Genomic DNA, 24,747 nt, shown 5'->3' with positions numbered 1-24,747 from the left:
ATTTTCATAGCTTATCAACTTAATGATATGGAGGTTAAAATGTCCATCCTTCCATCTAACACATGTTTTAAATTAAATCAGTACTGCCACCTAAGAGACTGATTTTGGATATCTTTGATTGAGAAAAGGATAATCATTTTAAGTCTTTCTGATTCTAACAAAAATTGGAAAAGAAGAGCTGTGGTATCTGTTTCATTATTTATTTAAACAAAAATATTTTACTGATGCTACATACAACTCAGGATTTTAGATTCTTTTTTCAAAACTCTACTTACATTTTTTTTCATTTGCAGTTACAAATCAACTATTGATCACTATGCTAGGTATCACACAGAATGAATATGAAATGTGGAACTATCAGTTCTTAAGAACTGATAGATTGCTAGTGAGACAAAGTGTCCATATAAAATAGTTTTAAATTTAAATTATTTATTTTGATGTGCGAATGTGTGTTTGTGAATGTGAAAATAAAAAGAAGTTCATTATATATGTGATCTGGTTTGGTATTCTGATGGACGGAGAAGGTGAGATGTGATTTGGTTTTTAAAAAATAGAATAGCAAAAGATTTAAAAAAAGAGAGAGCGAGAAAGAAGGAATTCCATTCAGGATGAACAGCATGAGCAATGCTGGGCCCTAAATATTAAACATACATGACAACAAAATAAGTGTTCACTACTTTATTTCACAAAATAAATATTAGTAAGATTACCATTGGTTTCTATTTCTAGTTCTATGATGTATGTTTGAAAGTTGATGCCTGTACAAACCTATTTTCTGTATCTCATTATTTTAGTAGTCTGAAACAGTCATCTTCCTTTAGCAGGAAAAAGATCATGAGGTATTCTGTATACTGCTAGAATCCAGTCTGACCTCAGACTTCTATGTATGTGGAAAGATATTTCTTGTTCCATTGTGAATTTTGGGAGCAATACAACAATCATTTCAAAAAGTGTAATATCAATGGGAAGGTTTGAATCTCAGGGAATCTAGGTCCTGAGAGATATATAAAAAGTTCTATGTCAGGCAGAGTGATTTGAATATAGAATAGGGCAAAATCATAAACCATATGAATATCAGGCAGTTAAAGTCTGACATAATGGTCTAATAAATTATTTCTTATAATTTCTCTGGTATCCTTCTTTTATATTCTCATTACCATTGCAATAGTCTAGCCCATATCACATATGTGAAAGGGTTAATTAATCTCCTTGAAAATTATTCATAGGTTCATCTTCCCAAGACACTAACTCGTGGGTTATTTCATTGTTCAAAAATATTCAGTGGTTCCCTATCAACTATGGAATACAATTCAAATTCCAAGTCCTAGCATTTCAAGTTTCTGCAACCAATAGAACATGCTTAATGTATACTGGTGAGAAGACATCAAAACACTAGTGTTGACTTTTAAAATAACAATGGTGTCAGGCACCAGAATAGATTATTTCTTTATTTACCCTCTTTAAAACTCATTGCATTTTGGATGCAAAATTGTCATTTACCTCTATCTCAATATATAAGTATACTAAGGCTGATACAGTTAAATAACTCCAATTTTCTCAAATAATTAATACAATAATTGTGATTGTGACTCAAAAGTGAGCTTCCTTTCCACCAAAACACAGTGTACACACTTGTGCATACAAAGTCACAACCAGTAGGAGACGGCATGTGGTGAAATCATAAGAATGTAAACCCTTAAGTGGATGATCCATTGCTGTAGACTAGGGCCTACTGGAAAAGCAACAAGGCTGAGAGGTTAGAGTTAATAATTTATGTGTATTTCCCATTTAAATAATAACTGGAATGAGCAAAGTGAATGGGTCAGTGAACAAAGTCTATAGAGAGAAAAAGAACAGAACCATGGACAAAGAGAATGTAGTGAGAGGAGGAGAAAGCAACCATGATGGAACTAGAAAGGGAACAGTCAGGGGAAACCCGGGAATTATGGGGGCCTCAAAATAAGAACCCACATGATAGTCCTAGGATTGTTCCATCTTCCCTACCTGTGTTCATTCCTGGGCTATGGACCTGGAACAACCATTATTACCTTGATCAAGATCAACCTTTTTTTAGTGACCTGGAACTACTCAGAAAACCCACTGTTTGATAGGCAGGTACCTTGAATAACACCTAAAGGTAATAATTTGAAAAAGGACACCCTTTATGTTGCCCACAAAATAATTAAAAATTAATATTGTTTATTTCATTTACTAAAAATCTCACAGAGAATCAAGCCAGCAAATTTATAATACGTATTCACTAAAGTAATAAATAAAATTACATAAGGAATGAGTGAATTTATATATAAAAAAGGAAAAATAAAACAAAAATGAACTTTGAATTGAATTGACTCAGTTTTAGTCTTTGAAATTGTTTCCTTCTCTTGATTTGCTCTAACAAAATTATCCTTAAGGACTCAGGGAATAGAAAATGACACATGCTAAAGCGGCGTGTGCGTGTGTGGGTGTGATGTGGGTGTGTGTGTGTATATGTTTATAATATATATAGAGAGGGACACACATACATATATAGACACACATATGTATGAGTAAAGGCTTCTTTTCCCTCTGCACTAGAAAGAGTACAAGAAACATTTTACACCAATTTATCTGCAAACATAGGGCAATATTTAGTATTCCCAAGATGAACATTGTAGAGTGATTATTTAGAAATCACTAAATAATTATTTGTGATTACTTAGAAAATATTTAGAGTAATTCTTATCTATCCTATCTCTAAAACATTTCACTTTCTGTAGATAGGGTTTTGTAAATTATTATTAAAATCTGATATATTGATGAGGACCCAAAAGCAAAAGAGACAATTATGGGAATAGACTAATTTGAAATCATACCAAGAAAAGCATTCAACAAGTATTTTCTCATAAAATAATCAGAACATTATTCAGTTTCACTTCAACTTGCTCAGAAGCTGAAGTGACCTTTAAGTTCAATTTCTGGAAAACATCATTGATTAACATACTTTGCTGTTTCTATTAAACTGTATTCTAAGGAATGGCCAAGCAGATAAAGCAGCATGGAACGAAGATGTACTTTGCACATTAGATTCCCTACAGATGCAGAAGTTACTCATTTATTTCTGGGTTCTCCCTAAACTTGCTTCTTAAGGGATGAATGCTTAGCTTCTGTTAGGCAACTTGATTGCACAAGTGCTGTACTGCAGGTTCCTACACGGTCCTCTGAAGCCCAAATGTAGGAAGCAAGTATTCTGGGCTCTCTTAGTAACTAGACAGCTCAAGTAGAGCAAGTTGAGCACTGGTGTGTGGTCTACAAACGATCCCGTCTCTGGGCATGAGACTGCACTATGGAGAATGTTTCTGGGCTGAGTTCCAGATCCTTGAGTGAGTGGATGGTGAATTAGGTCATTTTGTTTCCCCTCACTTTCTTATGAGGGAGACTAAAATAGAATATTCTGAAACAGCAGAATAGTGAGAGCATTTAACAAAAGATCCCAAGAGCAATACCTTGTTACAAAAGGCATAAGGAACAAGGCATAAAAGAAACAAGGTTGTAATCACACAGTGGAAGTAAACTGTGGGCAAGGAGATGGGAATGAGAGCAGACCCAACTTGGAAGGCTAAGTAAATAACTATGCATTGGGTTAAAAAGAGAGAAAGAGAGAGAGATAGAGAGAAAAGGGAGAGAATTGAACAAATATACATTGAACATTTGAGGGTGGATAACTGGAGTAAAAAAATATGTAATGTTATGAATCCAGTAGTAGATAGTTTAAAAGTAAACAGAAAGATGCTAGGAAATAAGTCTGGGAATTCAGAGGAGGGTGTTTAAGGCTTTTACTACTTGCTGATCAGCTTCTATAACTGGCTGATTCTTCTGTGGCAACTAGTATTAAGGGTTAACTCTGTCCTGGCTTCTTCCTCACATCACTGTAGCATGATCTATTGCACTGTGCCTCAAAATTATCCCTTTAAACACACTTCCGTGCCAAAACAGATGGGATACTCAATTCTAAAACACCATTCTCTTATGAAAGTATATACTTGAAGTAGGCCACCAAAGGGCTGTTCTTTGAATGAAATGGATGAAACTCAGTAGATAAAAAATACAAAAGCAGGCGAATGGAGTGGGAATTCGATCTATTGTAATATGCATAGTCTGTGTAAGAAAAAGAAAAAGTAACATACAGCTATTGTAACACGCCATATAGTATTTGGTTTCCCTGTATTAACCCATGTGTTCCTCACAATAACTCTGTGAGATTAGTGTTTTCATGAACTCCAATTAAAAAATGGGACACTGAGATGTAGAAAGTAACTTGCCTGAATCACACAACTATGAGCTGACAGAGCTGGTATCTGGACCCAGGATGTCTGCTTTCACAGCCCATAGTCTTAGCCACTGCACCACATTCATTTCCATATTTTAAAGCCCCCATTGAAAATTAAACCAATCAAGGACTCTGACACTTTTAGTTACTAAAGTGAGTGACTGCCTTTATAACTGAAATATTGAGTAATCAGGACTAATCTCAGGTGTCGAGCCAGGGCTCCTGGTGTGCTGAAATAGCTGGGACCCAAGAAAGAAAGGATGGAGATAATACTCTGAACATAACCTCCACATAGATAAAAGCAGGTGAGGAAGAAGGTGATGTAATTAAGCATAGGCTGTAGAGAAAAAAGACCAAGACTACAAATAGGTCCTTTTGTTGATTTGTGTTTGATACCGTAAGGATATGTGATTTAACCCACGGTAATAAAGAATTCTTTTAAAATTGTCTACTTCAGGGCACCAGCCATGTTTTTTCATCTGTGTTTCATCAGCGGCTATTATAATGCCTGGCATGCAGCAGATGCACAATAAATACTCATTAAAGAAAAGACAAAAGGGGAGCTGGAGTTAGGAGGGCTTCAAGAGCAATATAAATATCTGGGAAATATAGGAGTGACATAAGCTTTGTGATAAGATCCATAGCCCAAGTTGTCACAAGACAAAAAAACAGAGGCATTAGATTCTGAATGGATTAATTTCAGTCAAGTATTAGAAACTGCACTTATTTTGTGCAAGACTTGGCAATATGCTATAAGAATATGGAAAAAAGATACCTAGGTAACAACCATTTGGTTTGTATCCTTGAGAAACAATCTTGTGGCACTAGAAGTAAGGGAGAGGGCAAGAGCTACTGGGGACTGAAAGAGACCTTACAAACAAGTGGGTAGATTTTGAATGAAAAAATCTTTTCCAGGTAAGATTAAGTGGGTGTTTGTGGGGTAGGGAGTAGAGGCATCGGTTGATGGCTGGGAGAGTTGGTGGCAATAAAATATATAAAATTATTCCAGTTGCAAGGGAAGATCATAGCCAGAGCCCCTTAGGGAAAGAGCACAGCAAAACTGTAGACCCATATGCCTGGTCCACATGGCTAATGCTGGTTTGCTCTGCTTATCAATTTAGGAAATTTACAGTAGATTTTTCTCATCCTAATACACTATCAACTTAAAGCACACATATACTTCAACACTGTCTGTACACAGTTAGTAAAGGAAAACTCAAAATCTTCATGTACGATTATTGAATGTAATAAAGGGTTGCAATTATACAAAAGAATGATTGTTCATTGACATGGAGATGATGGTTTTGTACTGCTAAATAGTAGGGGAAAGTAGGCCTGAATGCGATTGTGATTTTTAATAACTCGAGTGAAAGTGCACAGGATATGAAATGACTATTCACTGTACACTATTAACTTCTGAAATATGAATCAAAGTACTAGTTCCTGAAATATGAAAAGACATGTGATAGTGACACAACAAAAGAAAGCTTCTAAACAATCAACATCCAGAGACTGGGGCTGGGGTAGGGTGAGGAATCCTGTAATATCTTAGCCCAGGCTCTCTGAAGGTTTATTGAGTACACATGTGTAAGCATAGCATTCCTTCTCTTTGCAAGTTATTCTGGCCAAAAACTTGCCCTTTTGAAAACCCGAACAGTGAATGCTCTCTGCCAAACCTCATCATAGTGAAGTCTAAGTCAAAAATCCCCATAGTTCTGTGAAATGTGAATCAAGCCAAAGAATGAGAAATGTTATTCACCCGTCTGTACATCCAGTATAAGTGCTTTTGAACAGCTACTTTACAGGTGATAGAAGTCAATTTCAAAATCTACTACTATAATTTCTTAATTTGTATTAACTTCCATTTCCAAATTATAAATAATTTGTCTTACACTCTTTGTTCATGCAGGTCATTTTTCAGACAGAAAAATCTGGCTACTTTTATAATTGGCCAATCTGCTTGGGAAGAAACATATAACAATGAATTCGGTTATGATGGGGAACTATATAAATATATGAAGAGACAAGACCGGAGATAGTGTGGTCAAAACAATGAATTTTGAATTTTAAAATATGTCAAGGATAAAGTTAATATATATAAAACTGCAAAAATATATAAAGAATTCACTCTCTGGTGTGTAAAGTCAAACCTAAAATCTTATTAACATTTGAGATGGTGATTTTCATTCACAAATAAATTTTTAAAACTAGTACTCTCATTATGATTAAGTATTCACAAGCCATCATGAAGATATATTGATAGAAGTTTAAAAAAAAGAGGTAGACAACATGAGTCTATACAAAAAAAGTGAGTTGCACATACCTAGTGTGCAAATTGAGTATGCATTTAAAAAGTTTTAGTGAGAATATTATATTGCTTCATCCCTCTATTGGATTGAGCTAAGTTGTCAAGACAAGATCATTCTTTAAAACATTTTAAAATTTATTTTGTGTAAGAGAAATTAAAACCCAAAATCCAAGATTCTAGTAAGAGTCCAAAGCATATTAGTCATATTGATCTTAGTCTTTTCAGACACTTCTATTGTTTCAGAAAATTCAGTGGGTTATCACCCTTTAGTCACACATTCTGGGATCAGGTTCCATGACTTTTTCCAAACAAGTTCTTGAAATGTGTTTTGTATGCTACGACTCATACAAACTAAAACCAGAAATAAAAAAGCATGCCTAAACTTTCAGCCATTGCCCCAGTGTAACACAAATTCAGCAGAAACTCCAGTTAACTGTGAAGCACAGAATCAGGTCATTATTAAATAAGTACAAATATAAGGTAAAAAGAGTATGACTTTGGTATATATAAAAGCTTATATGGAAAAGTGAGAACAACTTTGGGTCTGACTGAAGGAAAGCTTCCTGAGAGACACTAAAACTCAATTTAAAAAAATTCAGCAATTTGGAACATAAGGAAGAGAAGGAATAATGTGTAAAGTAACATGTATATATGTGTGTGTGTGTGTGTATGTGTATACATATATATATATATAGAGAGAGAGAGAGAGAGAATTGACATTTAGAGATATATCTGTACAGTCATGTGATGTGTACAATGTTTTATTCGAAAATGGATCACATATATCAAGGTGGTCCCAAAAGTATAATATCATGTCTTTACCATATCTTTTCTATGTTTAGTTACGTTCAGAAACACAAATACTTCACACTGTGTCATAGTTGCCTACAATATTCAGTATAGTAGCATGCTGTATAGATTTGTAGCCTAGGAGCAATAGGCTATACCATCTAGGTTTGCGTAGGTTCATTCTATGATGTTTGCACAATGACAAAATTGCCTAACAACATATTCCTCAGAACATATCCCTGTCATTAAGTGATACATGACTGTATAGTGCATGTATTCAGACATGGATGTATCTGTGTATAGATATGCATATATATGTGTAAAATATAATAGGGAGATAGTAAGATGATAGCCATATTTGCTGCCCACTCTATATTGTGGAACACATGTAAGTTTTAGCTTCTAAAAGTTATTTTGGGGGGAGGTAGAAGCCTCTTGGGTATACTTTAATATTCAAAATTGTCATGGTATATATATTATACATATAACATTTGTTGGAGAGTGATTTTTCAGGCATTTAATGTGGTAGATGTTATTGAGATTGAAAGAGAAAAAAAGAGTAAGTAGTCACACAGTAATTTTGGCAAGAATCTTGGAAGCATAATCATCATCTAGAATTGAAAACATCTGGCACTGATGTTGTGTCTTGTCAATATCATTAAAATAGCAAAGACAGAAGTAAAAAATGCACACATTTTTTAAGTGCTTAAGATTGATTTATAGAGATGACTAATAAATAGCAATTTTTTTGCATGAGAGCCTATAATTATAATCATAATTTGAAATCTGAATGTTTTTAGTAATTCAAATGTGTTATTTTATTAGAAAAATAAGTAATTACAAGAACAGCTAATTTACAGTATTTATTTATTATGATAGTATTTATTATCAACAGAAAAAATGGCAGCAAAGTGGTAAATGGAAGTAGAGGAAAACATAAGCATTAAGTTGAAAGGCATTGATATGGTCTGGTTCTGTGTTCCACCCAAATCTCATCTTGAATTGTAATCTGAATTGTAATAACCATGCATTGTGCAAGGGATCTCATGGGAGGTGATTAGGTCATGGGGGCAGTTCCCCCATGCTGTTCTCGTGATAGTGAGTGAGTTCTTATGAGATCTGATGATATTATAAGGGGCTTTCCCCCACTTCTCTCTGCACTTCTATCTCCTGCTGCCATGTGAAGAAGGACAGGTTTGCTTCCCCTTCTGCCATGATTGTAAGTTTCCTGAGGCCTACCCAGCCATGTGGAACTGTGAGTCAATTAAACCTCTTTCCTTAGAAATTACCCAGTCTCAGGTATTTCTTCACAGCAGCATGAAAACAAGCTAAGACAGTAAATTGGTACTGGATAGTGTGGTGCTGCTGTAAAGATACCTGAAAATGTGGAAGCAACTTTGGAACTGGGTAACAGGCAGAGGTTGGAATGGTGTGAAGGGCTCAGAAGAAGACAGGAAGATGTGAGAAAGTCTGAAACTTCTGAGACTTGTTGAATGGTTTTGACCAAAATGCTTCTAATGATATGAACAATGAAGTGCAGGCTGAGGTGGTTTTAGATGGAGATGAGAAATGTGTTGGGAACTGGATAAAGGTGTCTCTTGCTATGTTTTAGCATAGCAAGAGACTGGTGGCATTTTGCCTCAGCCCCAGAGATCTGTGGAGCTTTGAACTTGAGAGAGATGATTTAGGGTATCTGGCAGAAAAAAATTTCTAACTGGCAAAGGGCTCAAGAGTAAGCAGAGCATAAAAATTTGGAAAATTTGCCTCCTGATGATGCAACAGAAAAGAAAAACCCATTTTCTGAGGAAAAATTTAAGCCTGTGGCAGAAATTTGCATAAGTAACTAGGAGCCAAATGTTAATCATGAAGACAGTGGGGAAATGTCTCCAGGGCATGTCAGAGACTTCATAGCAGCCCTTCCTGTCATAGGCCTGGAGGCCTAGAAGAAAAACGTTTCATGGGCTGGATCCAGGGCCTCCCTGCTGTGTGCAGCCTTGGACTTGGTACCCTGTGTTCCAGGCGCTCCAGCCGTGGCTAAAAGGGGCCAAGTTACAGCTCAGGTCATTGCTTAAGAGGGTGCAACTTAAGTCTTGGCAGCTTCCATGTGCTGTTGGTCCTGCAGGTGCAAAGAAGTCAAGAATGAGATTTGGGAAAATCTGCCTAGATTTCACAGGATGTATGGAAATGCCTGGATGTCCTGGCAGAAGTCTGCTGCAGGAGAAGAGCCCTCACGGAGAACCTCTGCTAGGGAAGTACAGAAGGGAAATGTGGGGTGAGAGCCCCCACAAAGTAATGGAGTAGTGGCCAGAGTCTCCTGTAGGGGCACTGCATAGTGGAGCTGTGAGAAGAGGGCCACCATCCTCAAGACTCCAGAATGGTAGATCCACTGACAGCTTGCACTGTGCTGGAAAAGCCACAGACACTCAATGCTGGCCTGTGAAAGCAGCCAGGAGTGGGGCTGTACCTTGCAAAGCCACAGGAGCAGAGCTTCCCAAGGCTTTGAGAGCCCACCTCTTGTATCACCATAACCTGGATATGAGACATGGAGTCAAAAGAGATCATTTTGGAACTTTAAGGTTTAATGACTACTTTATTGAATTTTAGACTTGCATGGGGCCTGTAGCTTCTTTGTTTTGGCCAATTTCCCCCTTTGGAATGGGTGCATTTATCCAATGCCTGTACCCCAATTATATTTTGAAGTAACTAACTTGCTTCTGATTTTCCAGGTGCATATCTGGAAGAGACTTGCTTTGTCTCAGATGAGACTATGGATTTGAACTTTTTTTTTTTTTTGAGATGGAGTCTCGCTCTTTTGCCCAGGTCGGACTGCAGTGGCGCTATCTCGGCTCACTGCAAGCTCCGCCTCCTGGGTTCACACCATTCTCCTGCCTCAGCCTCCTGAGTAGCTGGGATTACAGGCGCCCGCCACTGTGCCTGGCTAATTTTTTGTATTTTTAGTACAGACGGGGTTTCACCGTGTTAGCCAAGATGGTCTTGATCTCCTGACCTCGTGATCCACCCGCCTCGGCCTCCCAAAGTGCTGGGATTACAGGCATGAGCCATCGTGCCCAGCCGGACTTGGACTTTTGAGTTAATGCTGAAATGAGTTAAGACTTTGGGGAACTGTTGGAAAAGCATAATTGTGTTTTGAAATTTGATAAAGATGACATTTGAGAGGGGTCAGGGTCAGAATGATATGGTTTGGCTCTGTGTCCCCACCTAAATCTTATGTTGAATTGTAATCTGAATTGTAATCCCTATGTGTTGGGAGAGGGACCTCATGTGAGGTGACTAGGTAATGGGAGCAGTTTTCCCATGCTGTTCTTATGATAGTGAGTGAGTTCTCACAAGACATAAGGGTTTTATAAGGGTTTTTTCCCTCTTTCACTCTGCACTTCTCTCTCCTGCTGCCATGTGAAGAAGGACATGTTTGCTTTCCCTTCCGCTACGATTATAAGTTTCCTGAGGCCTCCCCAGCCATGTGGAACTGTCAGTCAACTAAACCTCTTTCCTTTATAAATTACTCAATCTTGGATATTTCTTCATAGCAGTGTGAAAATGACTAATACATGCATTAATCTTATTGACACCAGAGAATGGTTCACTATTAGTAAAGTTTTCCACTATATAATTTAAATATAACATTTAAGATAGACTTTATTTTTTTGAATACTTTTAAATTTACAGAAACATTGAGCAAATAGTACAGATAAGTCTGCCATAAACCACATCCTATTTTTCTTATTATTTATATTTTACATGGTATGGACATTTTTTACAATTAATGAATCAATAATGACACATTTTCAATAATCAAAGTCCATACATTATTCAGATTCTCTTTGTTTTAATCTAACATTTTTTACCTCTGTTCCAGGGTCCCATGCAGGATACTATATTACATTTAGTTCTCATATCTCTTTAGGCTTAGGCTTCTCATGCTGTAACAGTTTCTCAGACTTTCCTTGCTTATTTTGAGGCTTTTGTTTGTTTGGTTTTGTTCATTTGCGCTGAGAAGTGATGACTTTCTTTGTTTTTGAAGACAGGTGTGAAGATTACTGATCAGGTATTTTGTGGAATGCTACTCTAGTGTAAGTTATCTGATGTTTTTCTTGTGCTTAGATTGAAGATATGAGTTTGGGGAGAAAGATCACAGAGGTAAATTGTCATTTTAATGCAATAATATCAAAAGCATAAACTATCAACATGATTTACCACCCACTGTTGATATTGACCTTGATTACCTGGCTAAGATCGTGAGATAGGGATTCTCAGGCTTATCCACTGTGAAATGCTACCCCACGCCAATCCTGCTTTCTAATGTTGTTATCCAATAGAAAGAACCAGACACCTTTGGAGAAATGGCTCATTCCAGGACTGGATCAGCGTGAGCCTACAGCATCTTGAAATGACAAAGAATAAAGACATGCTCACAACACACACACACACACACACACACACACACACACACACACACACACACACATACACTGCTAGAGTTGTATTGAAAAGACAGAGGAGCCAATTGAAAGAGCTCCCAGAGGCCAAAGCTGGAAAAATTTGAGTAACAAATAAATAAATTAAATTAAGTCGTATTGATTATAACACAAGTATAAAATAAATAACCATGATAGTATGCTAGTATAAATAAGAGATTGAATAAATTAATAAGTAGGGAGGAAAAGACAATTCTTCCATGCACAATAATTTCAAGTAATGTATGTAGCTATTCTGCCCACAAGGAAGAGAAGCCTAACTCTCTACTCCTGAAGTGTGGGCTAAGCATGCTGACCTCCTTCCAAAGAGTACAGCATGGAAAAAGGAGGGGAGAAAAAGAAGGTAATCTTTGTAGCTTATTGAGCTTTGCAAATGAGTGAGCAAACTGAATAAACTGACCAGTGAAAGATTAGCATGCTAGTTAAAGATGACCTGGTTGATGGCTATTAAAATTATTAAACATGAACATGGAACTAAAGCATCCAATATTAATAATGATGGATTGAAAATCATCAAAATTATTAAAATGCAAACGTAAACAGTATACTTCATTATAATGTCAGCTTTTTAAAATGACTTACCTATGTATAGATGTTTACCTATGTATAAATGTCTACTAATCTTAATATCACTCAAGTTTCAAAATAATCTCAAAAGTGTTGCAATTGTTTATCAGCGTATTTCTTGGTTATGGTGAATTCTTCTTTTCTTTTATCTTTTTTGTAGTTATTATTTAGATATTTAAAGTTAGGATGAATTAACATGGACATAGATTGTGTATACATATCTTTATTAATTGGGCCTTTCCAAAAATTACAAAAAAATTTTAAAATAATTTTTAATTAGTATTCTTATATACTCTATCTGATCTGATCATTACACTATTCCTGTATGTTATGCATTATCATAAAACTCCCAGTCTCTCACAATTTTTTATGAGGGGTAAAACCCTAATATTAGAAATAACACTTTTTGCTAAAATCTCAGAGAAAGTAAATTATAAACTCCAAAATATTTAATCTGACTTTTATAGTCAATAAAAAGATTCAAGATCACTATTACCTATTTAAACAATTGGTTATACTTCAATAGTATTTAGAATTTGTTCAGCACTGAACAACATGAAGGTATAAAAAATTAGGGAAGACAAATTCCTACCCTCAAGATTCTTATTACCTAGTAAGAGATCATAACAACAGAAAAAGTAAAGAAGAATACAAATGTTTGAAAATAGACTATTAGCTTGACAGGTATGGCAAATGTATAAAAATTAAAAAGGATTTTGGCCATGTTTCCTGGAGAAAGGGAATTGCTTTAAAACCACGTTTTGAGGCGGGAAGGAATGTGATCAATGTTATTGCCCATAGTAAATCATCATTTATTATTGTTATTATGACTTATTCCACAAATGTGAATATTTGTTTCTCCTTTCAAGGATTATGTTATGGAGTGTTGAAATGCTACTTTACTTAAGTACTCTGTACCACTCCAGATGTTTAGAGGAAGAATAATAATAACTTTTCAAAACAAGCCTATGGTTACTCTTGTTCATGAAGAAAATTATTTATTAATTGACAAGGATGATTCTGAAGGAACATGTGTCAGCAATGTATTGAACCGCCCAGACAGAACAGCAAAGTTCAGAGTCAACATTTGCTTTTCCAAAATAATGAAGTTATAACAAACAACCCGAAGACATAATATTCATTAAACTAGCACCAGTTAGAATGTCTTCCCCTTGAGACTGAGAATTTGATATTACACGGGCATAATAAAAATAGTAATGAGTTAGCCCAGTAGCTTTGTTAACACAGTAAACAGACACTGAGACACAGAGATGCTTGCCAATCCCCGAAGTTATCTTCAGAGACATCTCTGGTTTATGATAACCCTTTTGATAGTTAACAAATATCCATGCAATGGATTGAGAGCACAGTATGAAGAATAACTGGAGACTATGAAACTTCTTGAATTAATTTAACTTCAACCCCAAGCAATATCCTTTTTAGTTTTGGAAAAGAAAAATATGTGAGAGTAAATCAGCTTGGTGACTCAAGTTCAAACCTGAAGTCCGGTCTGTTAGCCTGTCGGAAACAGTAGAAGATATGCTTCCTCTGCCTTTCTAGTTGTTTATATTCCTGACCTTCCCTGACACCAAAAATAATTCCCATTCCCACGCTTACTAGTCTTCCCCACACATAAAAGAGAGATTACAAATTCAGTTTTTCTTTGTGTATTTTTCCTCTGCAAAATATAAAGCAAATCATTAGTAAAGACTTACCTATGAAGGCAATTCTGGTGAAAGGCAAAAGAAAGCCACAGCAATTACTTTTCTATCTTTTATCGTTAGTTTCTGCTAGTGTTGATGATAGTTTCCCGATAATTCCAAAACATTTTACATTGCCAGATACTTTTTCTTAACCTCTCATCTCAGAACGTCAACAGGAAAGTAACCAGAGTGAACTACAAAAGTGAACCAATGGTACTGAAATATGAAGTAAATTTTTAGGTATTCAGGTCATGAGGACAATAAGTAGACTGAGGAAAACCTAACTAATCTCAGGAAATGTTCTTAACACAACCATGGGATTTCTGTTTGATAAATTCTTTTTCTTTTTTTTTCCTTTACGGACATTGTTAAAGAAACTAATAATTCCTACAAAGGAAAATGAAACCTGTAGGTATGAATAGATCATTAATTTCACATACATACGATTCTGGGCTTATCGATTTGATGTGGTTCATTCTCATTCTCAACCATGAATTGCATTTAAAATTTTGAGTGTTCTCCACATGTAAATGATAACAGATACAGATACAGCATCATAACTGACCTTAGAAAGCCCTCCCATTAAGTGGGGTCATGACAACTTTCTTGAAGTTTCTGAAAGGAGACCCACACCCAGGTAAAACAGTTCGTATCTCAGTTCGTGCCCTTACTAGCTTATATTTGGGCACATCAAGCAACATTTTTGCATCTCATTTATTATCATCTCTAAAATAATAACTACCTAGCTTATTCCCCCATCAATACAATTTTTTTTAAGAATTACAGTTCTTTGTTAAGAACATAAAAGCCAAAATGGGACAATACCCATTTATAACTCTTTATGTCTTTGTTTTTTTTTTCTTTTCTGTTCAAAAAGAAAGGAATAAGAGAATAATGACACTTGTATCATATTGTTGAGGATATTAATTGTGATAAAGTTCACAGCACCTGAAACACAATAGGTGTTTGATAAATGTTTCTTCCCTTCTCTAGCAACTTTCCATTTCACAATTGGGCAAATTCCATTGGAAATTTTGGCAATTCGAATCAGTACTGTTTTACTGTCTGTCAGCCCTTGATCCTACTCTTATCTCGTCCCACATCACCTTCCTGTATTTCCTGGCCTTTCCCTTCCAAGAGCCAAGGTCATTGCCCATCTCCCTGACCAGGGCCATCACTTTGCGCCTGTCAGCGATGGCACCCCTGACCCGTCTTATCTGCTGGGGCGAGTCTCAGAGACTCTAAGACCCGAGTGGGTTAAAGCAGTGGCCAGCTGGGGCTGATCACTCCCAACCCCGATCTTCTTGCTCATCCTCCTTGCTGTCTGGCCTCGGAGAAGGAAAAGGAGAAGGGAGGGCATCACTGGAGTGATGACATGTGTGTCTTCTTGCTCATCCTCCTTGCTGTCTGGCCTCAGAGAAGAAGGAAAAGGAGAAGGAAAAGGAGAAGGAAAAGGAGAAGGGAGGGCATCACTGGAGTGATGACATGTGTGTCTTCTTGCTCATCCTCCTTGCTGTCTGGCCTCAGAGAAGAAGGAAAAGGAGAAGGAAAAGGAGAAGGGAAGGCATCACTGGAGTGATGACATGTGGCTCTCTCCCTTCTCTGCCCTTCACATTTTTCTTTCCACGTGCAGAACTGGGAAGGCTCTGACCACCCCTGCCCCCGCGGTTGCCATGGTTACACAATAGCAGCAGCACCAGATCCAGGAGATGTCTCAGACCTCTCCTCTACCTCCGCCTCAACCCTTCCCTCTCTGTTAGGAAATCCTCCCCCTCGTCTCTGCGCGCCCCCACCCCGCCATCCCCCGCTAGCGCACACATGCAGGAGAACCCTGTTTAGGCTAAACCGGAAAGTTTAGGTCTTCTCCCCTCTTCTTTTGCTTGTGCAAATAGCACTAAGCTAAACGGAAAGTAGTGGGGTTTTGGTGATGAAATAAGAGTCCACGCACAGAAGCTTGCCTTTTATTACCGTTTCGCTAGAGGCGAAATCGCTGAAAGTTCGGCTATTTAACTCCTGTCCCCATAACTCGGAATCCCGGACACCAGCGGCCCCAGCTGCTGGCGCGCGGCTCTCTTCCAGTCCCCTGGATCCCAAAGCGCCCTGCCACAGAGCGGCGTCTCCTCCTCCTGTCAACTTCCCTCCTTGCACTGTGACGGAGGCAAAGCAACTCAGCCCAGAAGGTTGAACTCGAGTCATCAGAGAAGGAGAAACAGTGCCGAAAACGGCCCGTGCGCTACCTGGGTAGCCCATTAACGCATTAACTCCAGGCTCGTTGGGCAGAAGCCGGGAGGAAACACCCTGGGGACCGCACTCCTGGTTAAATGCCCAGCACGAGTCAAATCTGGCCTTTCCAAAGCGAGCCAAGCCCACTACTACAAAGAGATCCCCCGAGTGTTTTGCCTTAACCACATTTCAGACAGCCAGCTTTGTGGCTGCTGTTTGACTCCAACTTTCCCTCTAAATCTAAAAGGATGCACACTTCCATCAGACGGAACGTCGCGATTCCCCGGCGAGGAAAAAGGCGTCTCCCATTCCTCTTCCAAAACGCTACAACAAAAACCACCACGCTTCCCTTCCTTCTTCCTTGCCCCTTTCCCTTCTCCCAGACCAACAAGGAAAGGAGCGAGCGAGGGCGCAGACGCCCTTTGGTCAAGTCCTCCCCGGATGTTCCCGACCAAAGCGTCTCCAAATGAACCTGCAGCCTGCGGAAGCCGGGGACACATTCATAGACGCTCTCTGCTGCCCAGACCAGGAGGGGTGGTGGGGGAACGAGGAGGCCAGGGAGAGAGCAAAGTTCCTGGACGCGTCTCAGGAGGAAAACTTTGTGCAGTGCTGCCAGGCGGAGGCTCGTCAGAAGGCTCCGCAGCTGCTGAGGCGGGGTGGGACTGCGCCCCAGGGGCCGCGCTGAAGCTGGCGCCGCGATTACTGCGCACCGACTTCGCCCACTCTCTGTCCGCTCCCGGGAGCCTTCTCTGTCTCAGGACGGTTCCTTAGCTCCCAGACCATGCTCGTCCTCCACTTCGGACCCACAGCCACCCCCAAATCCCGGCTATCCCCGCTTAGCACCGCGGTCTCCAGCACACCCTCCCACTGGAGTAGCAGGTGACCCAAACCAGACTTACCTGCTGTGAACTCTTCTCTCCCTCTCTCTTTTCCTGGTGCCTTTTCAGGGAGAGGGGAACGGGATGCAGGCTGAGGTCCAGCGGCGCGGCAACCCGGGGCACCGGCGCGCGTTCCTCTGAGCCGCAGCCCTGGCTGAGCAAGCGGAGCCGCCGGCAGCCCTGGCAGAGCCGGGAAGCTGCGGCCGCAGGGGCCAGGCCGGGAGGCAGGGGGCGCTGCTGCCTCCCCCGAGCGCCGCGCTAGGACAGGCGGAGAGCAAGGCACCAGCTGGAGCTTTGGGGAGGAGAGGGTGGCGAGGAAAGGCACGCTCCAAACAGGAGGGCGGCTTTTAAGTTTGTGGTGTGACCGCAGCAGCTGTCCTGGGAGAGACTCAGTCTTTCTAAAAAGAGGATGCTGAAAACGCCGGGGATTACCTTTCCCCTTCCGATCTCCTCCCCCAGCCCTCGCCCCCTCCTTCCACTGCGCACGCCAGAACTCCCAAGTGTGCAGTTCAGCCCTGCTGCGCCGAGGCTGCCAGCAGCATGGATTTAGAGGTAGCCCTGGCCAAGCGCTGACGGATGTTTATCAGGACAGGGCACCCTATGTGTAAAGCAACCTCTAACGTCTGATCTTCCTTCTGGGTGATTTGGGCACTTCTTTATTTCCTTCTCTATACCATAAAACCTGTTAAGGGACCCCATGAGGAAGAAACAGGGAGAGTGACCACAAACACCGTCCTAAAAATGCTAATCCCACAAAACAGTACCTGCGTTCCACTATGTAAAACCTCAATCCACGGTTAATGGCCTTGACAAGGCAGGCATAGGGATGGGGAACAGGGATCAACCCTCCGTTAAGGGGCTGGCACCCGATAAAGACCAAACAGGAAGAGATAAAAACGAGTAGAATGTAATCCTTTCTTCCTCTTTCCCTTACGCCAGACCTACAAAGAGGTGTGCCTCATATTCTTGTCTTCGGGAGTTTTTTAGATTTTTGCACCCGTTATTCACACAGTAGGAACCTAGAAGTATATAATGACGAGAAGATCTAAGTTTTGATGAACCTGGAACCTATGCAATTGGAATAGAGGATCCTCTTTAAGCAAAAGTAATGCAGAAATATCTCACTTCTACAGATTCTGCAAAAATATATGACAATGAGAGTTCATGAAGCCACCGTCAGGGACATTAAAAAGGCCTGTGCATTTGGTGAGCCCTGTAAGTTAGGCATTTTTAGCTGCATGGTAAATCCTTTGTGATGGGAAATCCAGGTTTATAGTCACACACCTTACCCTTAGTCCCAAACATAAATCTGACATGAGGTAGAGACATGGAAAGAAAGCAGCCACGGGATCCTGCATTTGTCAGCCTGATTTAAGAGCACAAGGTGTAGGGTCCCAAAGCTTCCTTAGCAAGTAACAAGAGATATCTTGATTTGGAGATGGTGAACAGACAAATGCAGTAATGGAATAACTGAAACGGGTGGAAGACATTCTTCATTTGACCTTTTATCTGTGGCAGAGGGCTGAGGGCCACAGAAGCTAAAGGAGTCATTTTAAGTTACAGATGGTTGATGGCAGAGTCAGGCTAAGGAAAGTCTCAGGTTTCCCAAATCTGACCAAGGCTCTTTCTTGTGTCTCACTCTGCCCCGTCTCTATAACCTTGGTTTAGACTCACAACCAATCAACCCCATAAACACCCTCTTTGGATAGAGAAAAAAATTTTAAATCCTCATAGACTATTTCAAACTATAGCAACTTTTTTTTTCTGAATGCTTTATATTTAATGTTATACCACTCATTCTGTACATAGTCATGCAATTGTTTATTGTATGTTTCTATGTGTTTATATTATTTTCATTTGTATATGTCATTCCACTTCCATGCAAATTGCAATGTCGTTGTGCAAATAAAATATCTCTTTTTGTCTCCTGTATATGGTGGGTTTATAGTAAGTAGTTTTTGATTTTTAGAAAATCTCTATTTTTAAACTTTTAAATAATTTTGTCAGTTTATTGGCCAGAATTTTGTGTTTAACTAGAAATTGTGGTTAACTTTGGATTTCCCATTTTCCTCCTTTCTCTTTTAAGTTGTAGCTTAATATACTTAAACCAAATGACACCTTCCTTTGCTACCATTCAATCCTTTCCATAAAGCCCTTACAGAATTAATCACTCCCTCCTGTTTTCCCAAAGCACTTTGATTTCACTATTATAATAAGCTCTTTTCATTTTATATTATTATTAGTTATGCATGTGTCTGCATCCCATACAAAAGTGTTGGCTGTTTTGTGTCTTTGTTTCTTCAGCCTCTAATACAATGCCTATGACATTGTATTGTACTGATTTAGTTTGAGATGCTCAGACTTCAAATTTAGACAGAATTTACCAGAGTATCCTGAACATACCATGAGAAAACAACATCTGGAACGTGAATTCTGTGCTTTCCTTCCTTTTAATGACTCTGAGCACAAAGCAGATGGAATCAACTGTTAATATGTTGCCCAATGTGATGAATGGCTTCAGCTGTGTCCATGGCTCTGTAATCTTCAGGCTGCTTCCCTGAATGTCTTGAATGTGTTAGGTGCTTAACAATATTTGTGTGTTAAACGAGTTAATAAAAACAGTATAAATAATGTTAATATTCAGTCACTGGATTTATTTCTGAATTTCTAATAACTGTATAGGGTCCCACCAAGATAGTTTTAACAACCCTTTCTAAGAGTTTGAGATCTACTTTCATCAGAAGCAATCTGGCATTCTGTCCTATAGGGCTAATACCCTATCTAAATTCTTAAAACCCAGTGGGAAAAAAGTATATTTTACAAAACGTTTTGCTAAAATACAAGGTGTATTGTGCAGTTTAGTTTGTCTTCAAGGGTGACTATTCAAGATTTAACGAGTGAGCCTTAATTTCACTGAAAGCGATGTGTATATCATCAGTTAAAACCACCTAATTGCTGCTTGTATGCCTGTTTCAGTCCAAGGGGAAAAATACAAACAAAAAGAAAAAGGAAAGAAAACAAATAACTTTCATGTTCTTGGAAACATTATTGAATAAATAAATTGTGTGCCTTGAGAATCTAGGCTATTCTGAGACATACTACTCCTCACCCATCTCTATTTGGGCTCACAAATATAATATGAGTAAGTAATTTTCATTTTATGGTAGTAATATGTGTTAGGCAATATGAAATACACTGTTTCTCAAAGGATCACATTTAATGCCAAACAAATCCAAAGAATAAAATTCTAATTGTAGAATTTCAGTAATCATCCATCTATGTTGAGAGCCATGGGAGAAGGCAGCAGGGATGGGTTAGGGTAGAATAGACATATTGTAGGCTTCTCCAATTCCACATATAGCTACCTCTGCCCAGAAGACAGGAGAAAGGTAATTACTGGGTCCAGAGCTTAAATCTAGCAGAAGATATGACTATCCTCTCAGCAGAAGATACTAAAACCAACAAAATCTACAATCCTAGTTCTCTCTGAACAGTTTTATATTCACAAATCAAATGAAAATTTGGTGAATTTGAAAGAAAATTATTGATGAAGGAGACCTCAATGTTTATACACAGAGGCAAACAAGGAAAATTGTGTTAAAAAGCATGTCATTTTAATGTTTACTTCTCTAAAACTAGTCATACCTTAGTCATACAGAAAACCTCTCTGTCTTATAATAAATATCACCTTATAAACGTTTTCTCATATATCAACTTATCAGCACTGACCGATAAGAAATGTTGTTATCCTCATCCAAGAAAATCGGCGTGTATGTTAAGTTACATCTAGTTGGAACAAGTGAGTGCATGAGTTTAAAGCAGCTCACCCAGCCCCTTATCTTCTATTAGCTATTTTCTTCTTATAAACTCCAGGTATTTTTTCCATCTACTTCATTTGATCATAGCAATACACTCATCACTGGATCATTAGATATTTACATTATAAAATCATCTGATGTGTTTAATGGTGGGGAAAAAAACACACCCGACTTTCATCTTTTATTTCTGTATTAATTATACATACATAGAACTCTCAGAAGTAAATGTATCCCTGCTTCTCATCATCAGATAAAGACAGAAAACAGTTTATGTTTAGTTAATTGGAATGTAAAACTGTCCAAACTTTGCTTCATACTTTTAAGTTTTAAACTCTTATAAAATCATAAATAATCATAAACATTCATAGTCAGAAGACACCTCAAAACCTTCTATCCCTCGTGTTAGACACAAGGAAACCAGGGCCAAGGAAGACATAGTTATCACTCAGCTCCTTATGACTTCTGACTTGATGCCCTCTGTAGAATATTTCACCCTGCTATAGAGACTTTTCTTAAAAAAAGAAAAGAAAAAAAAAATCAGCTATTTTTCAAAACTGTCCAAGCCAGAATCTTAGGGCTATATTTACTTAGCTGGGTTGGGGTGTGGTGAATAATTAAATTCAGCAGGAATGTGCTTCAAAATAAAAATAAAAACACAGTCCAGCCTCTTTGGCCCAAATCCTGAGACTTCAGAAAAGAAAATCCTTCTTGACTACGAACATTCACTAGAATTTGGAACGGTTTTCCACGCCTGATATAGGAGTCTATATGGTTGTTGTAGATCGGGAGAATTTAGTCAGATAAGTGGCTCTTTGTGTAAGATTTGTAACAATGTACTTATATCAATAAACAATCCCCAAGGAAGGATTTTAAGGAAAAATAAACAACTTTCCTATGCATAATATAAAAAATCATCTTTAAGTTTTCTTTTTAAAAATACTTTCATACTACCACCATTCTACCCTTACAGCATATTTTAGATACAGTATATTCTTCTAAGAAAATGAGGTTGAGGAGGGAATTCCTATGATACCCAGCTGAGGCAAACCTTATTTGTGTATGAGTGACGAAATAAAGAAAAATATGCCCTCTTGTGGCTTATTTGTTCTGGTTCACAATTAATCAACAGTACTCCTGAAACCCAAACATACCTGTATTCCAAGTGGAATTAAACTATTTCTTTGTGCAGTAACTGGCAAGAGCAAGTCCATACAGACAGCAGGAAGGCATTCCAACACTTCTGCTTTGTTCAAGGTCATAAGCAGCTGCTTAGCCACAATGAAATCAGTATCCCTGAAAAGGAAGATTTTCCAAAATAACCCATAAATTTATATAGATATTATCAAAATCCCTTCCAAATAAATGCATTAGATAGAGTTTCTTTGCTAAATGTTGAGGTTTGTTTTGGATAGACTTAAACCATCAGTTTCCACAAATGGGAGAAAATTCATGATTTGCTTTTCTACTATATTTGTGCCTCTACTATTTCTTTGACTGTAAGACATGTTTATTTTTCCACTACGAAAAGTGAAGTGTATAATAAAGCATTTAAGATAATAGTGATTTTCATTCTTGCATATTTTTATCTCCTTTTGCCCTACTTTACTCAGAAATTAGGATGTAAAAAGTGTGTTACATATTGTGGGCTGCAGATATAATTAATTTTATAATATTACAAAAAATGCCCAACATGTTTTTCTAAAACAACAAAAATGAAAATGGGTTTAGTGGGGAAGAGTTTCTGATCAAGAAAATGACTTTCATACAAAATGTCATTTAAGTAACTTAGTAACTAAGTGAATGTCAAAGGCTTAAAACAAGCCAGGTGGCTAAATTTTTAGTTCAACTCTATAATAATAACTATTATTATTTTTAGTATTATTATTATTATACAGACAATGAAACTTAAAGTTAAGCGACTTAAAAATAAAATATTTACCATCTGACTGTAATTCCTTTGTTCATTAAGTGAGCTAGTAGGGCACTTCTAATCTTCACCCTTACTTTAGCAAGTTACTACCGAACTAGACCAAATTCTATCTTACTAATCAGAAAGAATAAATGCATTTCTCAAAGTGCCCAATTTAACGTACGGAGCTACTGCTTTTCTAAGGCACACAGTAATATAGAATCATGTTGCTTTAAGCCTATTTAGTATAGTGAACATTTTGACCTTTGATGCACAGATGTACTTTCATTAGAATTATTTGGAAATAATATTCATGAAAGAGTTTAGGATTTTTAATTTCATTTTAATGTAGTGAATAATATTGTGTCATCATAATACCATTAACAAATTGTGTTCTTTTTCTATTTGCCCCTTCAATAAAATTATTTTTCCTTATGTCAAGCAAAGTTTTACTTTCCAACTTTTATTCTTGAGTTTGTCAAAAAGAAAGTCTACATTAGGAGTCTATGATAACCCATTTATTTTTAAAAATCTCTACTTTTACTACATTTAAAACTTACAATTCTAAGAAAAGAAGATAATTACAAAAGATGATAACATAGCCATTAACTTCTGGGTTTCAGTCCAGCATGTAAGGAGCTTAGCGGCCAGCACTTCATCCCAACAACAAGCAAAAAAACTGAACAAAATGATGAATCAACAGTTCTTCTTGGATCGCTCAGAGAAGTAAGCTCACGGGGCAAATTCTGTCCACCAAATGGGAGAGACAGACAGGGGGACACAGAATCACAATTTACCAGGACAAAAATCACAGGAACTTTCTTCAGGTGGGAAAACCTGCATGGAAATTCACAAGTTAATGGAGGCTTGGAGTGGACAAGTCTGAGATTAAAACACTCCAGGGAGACCCAAACAAAGGATGATCCCTACATTTTTGTGAGCTTTACATCCTGGAGCTGTAACTGGTCCTCACAAGAAGTATCAAGAAAAAAATGTCCCCTCTGCCTTTAGCAGGGAGAGAGAAAGAAAATAATCATTTAAAAATACTGTGGAATATTCTGTTCTTGTTGGCAAGGCTACCTTCAGCAGAAACTATATGACCAGAGTCTAACCTGCTGAGATTTTATCAGAGCCTAAGTAACATGGGAGAAGGGATATACTCAAAGCCAGCCTGCTTTAGCCAACCACTTTGCAAGTAGAAAATATTCAACTCCAGCCCTTTCTGGTCATCCTATCCCACATAATGGAGGGGGAAACAAAACAAAACAAAACTGAGAAGAAATGATGAAGTTCACAGTTCAGGGGCACAAGTTTAACAAAAGACTGGGACCTAACCATAGGACTGCAGGATACTTCCTCTTCTTCTGGATCTTACCACTACATTGCTAAAATTTTATTGCTGCAGTTCTTTTTATATAGTATATCATGCCCATCTTTCAACAATAACAACAAAAATTATAAACCATACTAAAGGAAAAAAAAACGCAGTTTAAAGAGACAGAGCAAGCATCAGAACCAGAGTCAGATATGGCAGGAATGTTGGAATTATCAGACCAGGTACTTTAAAAACCTGTGATCAGTATGCCAAGGGTTTAATGGAAAAGTAGAAAGCCTGGTAGAGTGATTAATTTTTGTAGATAAGCTTTATACAATGCAACCTTGCTATAATGCCCATTAGTTCCAAGATAGTTTTTTTGTTGATTCTTTCAGATTTTCTAAGTAGATGATTATGTTTTCTGCAAACAAA

At 38.0% G+C, this 24,747-nt stretch overlaps 1 protein-coding gene across 1 annotated transcript in view; it reads right to left on the bottom strand.

Annotated features, from left to right (window-relative positions):
* Positions 1 to 17,727, bottom strand: part of SEMA3D (semaphorin 3D) — a 191,827-nt gene extending 174,100 nt beyond the window's left edge. The window contains exon 1 of the mRNA XM_019030326.4: positions 17,295 to 17,727. The gene's annotated coding sequence lies outside the window, so the exon portion shown is untranslated. The remainder of the gene's footprint in view (positions 1 to 17,294) is intronic.
* Positions 17,728 to 24,747: the final 7,020 nt, after the last annotated feature.

The sequence above is a fragment of the Gorilla gorilla genome, chromosome 6 (assembly GCF_029281585.2).
Source record: "Gorilla gorilla gorilla isolate KB3781 chromosome 6, NHGRI_mGorGor1-v2.1_pri, whole genome shotgun sequence".
Classification (NCBI taxonomy): domain Eukaryota; kingdom Metazoa; phylum Chordata; class Mammalia; order Primates; family Hominidae; genus Gorilla; species Gorilla gorilla.
The sequence above is the reverse complement of the archived record's forward strand: the minus strand, read 5'-3'. Positions and strand labels throughout refer to the sequence as shown.